Here is a 3,286-nt window from a genome sequence, read left to right as displayed (position 1 = left end):
GATTATGGTGAAGGCCAAAAAGTCAAACTCATCAGAGGCATTTGACTTGTGAATTCACTTTCAATTGTCCAAGAGGTCTCTGGGATCCCTTCCAACTCTAAGACTTTGTTTAGAGACTTGCCCAAGACTAGACCAGAAATGGGTTTTGAACCTATTCCTGGCTAACACCAAGCCCAGCACTCTTTTCGATACTATCTGGTTCTCAGTATTAAGTGCTCTAAACTCTTCACCATCACTCCCCACTTTACTTAATATCCTGATTTAGAAAACTGTAGAATCTGTTTTATAAAGCTACCCTCACCTTGCCTGTATATAAAATGTTAAAGGTATTATCCTTGCAAAACCATCCTTCTCATTTTCCACTGTAGGCATTTCTCCTTGTATAACTTATTCCTGTTTTTAAAAGGAAAGAAAAGTTTTTATTCTAATGTTTTTGGTTAGGGAGTGTTTCATGGCCTTTTGAGGATTTCTCAAAGTCTTTGGGTTCACATGGACTATGTCTGATCCTGGGCACTGGCCCAAAAGGGTAATTTTCCTTCTTTGGATCATTATTGACCCCATGTGCTGCTCTTCCCAGAAATATTTCCAAATAAGTTTAGCCTGTATCCAACTCTATCCAAAATTAGGTGAAAAGGGTCCCTGACTCCAATACAAGCAAACAAACAAACATTGGCCTGAAAATGAAGAAGACAACAAAGCACCAAAAACACTCAAAGGATTTATGGGAACTTACAAGCAGACACAGTAAACACAGACAATACTCATATTCCATAAGGTCCCCCAGAGAAGGGTTCCCCTGTACTATCTGAAACACTCACAGTCATTGGAGAGTGGGGGACACAGTATGTGACAAAGTCCAGGTGCCTTGCTCTCTCTCTCTCTCTCTCTCTCTCTCTCTCTCTCTCTCTCTCTCTCTCTCTCTCTCTCTCCCCCTCCCCCTCTCTCTCATATTACTCTTCTCCAGGCTGCATTCCTGACTTTCATTCTACTCCTGGACTACTTCTCATATTGAAAATACCTTCTATCAGGAAAGTTGGAAATTGAGGGGATTTTACAGCAAGTTTCTCTGATAAAGGTTCATTCTCAAATTTATACAAATAAGAGCTATTTCTCAATTGACAAATGTCCAAAGGATACGAATAGGCAGTTTTCAGAAGAAAATATCAAAACTAGCTCTAGTTATATGAAGAAATGCTCTAAGTTAGTATTGATTAGAGAAATAAAAATTAAAAATAACTCTGAGATACCACCCCATACCTATCAGATTAATTAACATGATAGGAAAGAAAAATAACAAATGCTGGAAGGGATGTAGAAAAATTGCATTGATGGTAGAGTTGCAAACTGTTCAAACCATTTTGGAGAACAATTTGAAACTATGCCCAAAAAACTATAAAACTGTGTGTGCCCTGTAACCCTGCAATAACAGTACTAGGTCTATGACCTAAAGAGAACAAACAAAAAAAAGAGAAAAGGTCTTTAAATACAAAAAATATTTATAGCAGCTTTTTTTTTAGTGGTGGCATAGAATTGGAAACTGAGGAGATGCCTATCCATTGGGGAATGATTGAACAAGATGAGGTATTTGATTGTGATGGAATGCTATTGTGCTATAAGAAATGAGGAGGGCAATAGTTTCAGAAAAACCTATGAAGATTTATTTGAACTGATGCAAAGTGAAGTGAGTGGAAACAGAGGAATATTGTACACAGTAACAGCAATATTTTAATGATCAACTGTGAAAGACTTAACTACTCTGATCAATACAATGATCCAAGACAATTCTAAAGGATAATGAAAAATGTTATCCACCTTTAGAGAGAAAACTAATTAAATCTAAGTACAGATTGAAGCATAATTTTTTCATTTTATTTTTCTTGCTTTTCTTTTGGCAATGTGGCTAATATGGAAATTTTTTGCATAATTTCACATGTATAATTGATTATCACATTGCTTGCCTTCTCAATGGGTTGGGGAGGGAAAAAAATTCAAGACTCGGAAATTTTTAATGAATGTTTAAAATAAATAAAAAATAAATCATTTTTTAAGTGCCTTCTGTCCCTTCTTGCCTCTCCTTCTGATTAGTTGGTTCCTCTCAAAACCTCCATTTTAAGGAGGGGGCCTTGGCCAACCAAACTTTCATTCCTCCCTAGGCTACCCTCCGGACTCTGTATAGGTTCTCCTTCCTTGGAGGATATTTCCCAAGACAAACCCTGGGGTTGACACTGCTCAAGAAATTTCTTTTCTATCTCCACAAGGCCAGATCCTACAATTCTGCTGCCTAGGAGAGAGAAATTACTGAAATCTAAACAGGAGGTTGGGATGCATGGTGGGCTGATAAATGTTTGACAGCAAGCTCTCCTAGGGGGAAAAAAAGTACTCCACCATTCACTTTCAAGGTTAATCTGCATGATTAATATTGTCTCCATCACTTTCTTAACACTAGAAAATTAACAAAACAATAAATTGGGCTCCAATTAGTAGCGTTTGCTGATTTCCAAAATGGAAATGCTCTCTCTGAAAAGTTAACGAGAGAGCCAGGTGGAGTTGGCTCCAGCACACCCTTGGTTGAGATTTAGAAGCATGCATCAACCTTAGCCATGTGCTTCCAGAGGAAATCCATCCTGGGCCGGGCCCTTGATCTGGGAAAATCAAGTCTAATGTCATGTGCTACTGCTATAAGTCCCCTACTGCTCCTGGTGGAAAAAGAAAGGTGAAAACTATCTCTTACCCAACACTGCACTCTAGGAGGAGGGAAACATTCCTGAAAAGGGCCAAAAAAGGACCAAAGGGAGCTGGGTCCTTTCACTCTCTTTTATAGACCAGGCAAGGACCAACTCATAAGATAATACGAAGATCTCCTGAAACTCAAGGCAGCCAATCATTTTGGGAGCAGCCCCAGGCTCTGATAGCTAATGAAGTCCCCTGGATCCATTGTCCTCTTAACTAGGAGCTTAAAGCACAGGTCTCTATGCCCATACTCTACAGAGGGAGAACTATATGAGAGAGGGAGTTAAAGTCAAGTCCCCTGATCAGCCTCCTCCCTTACATGGTTTTAAAAGATGTTCACTGAAACTGAAATAGTTCTCTGTCTCAGTTCCAAGAATTTCTGACAGCCGTGTCCCTGTCCAGCTTTTCTCTTCCTTGTAACTTTAGACCTTATTCCTTGTTCCCATTTATTTATTGCGCTTTAACTCTTTCTTCACTTTACATTCCCCCCTTTTTACTCTCTTCTTTTCAAATACATTATATTTCTGATGCCCATGTAAGCTGACCAGCCCTGCCT

This window comes from Gracilinanus agilis, chromosome 3, assembly GCF_016433145.1.
Source record: "Gracilinanus agilis isolate LMUSP501 chromosome 3, AgileGrace, whole genome shotgun sequence".
Taxonomy (NCBI): Eukaryota; Metazoa; Chordata; class Mammalia; order Didelphimorphia; family Didelphidae; genus Gracilinanus; species Gracilinanus agilis.
This window is presented reverse-complemented; position numbering follows the sequence as displayed.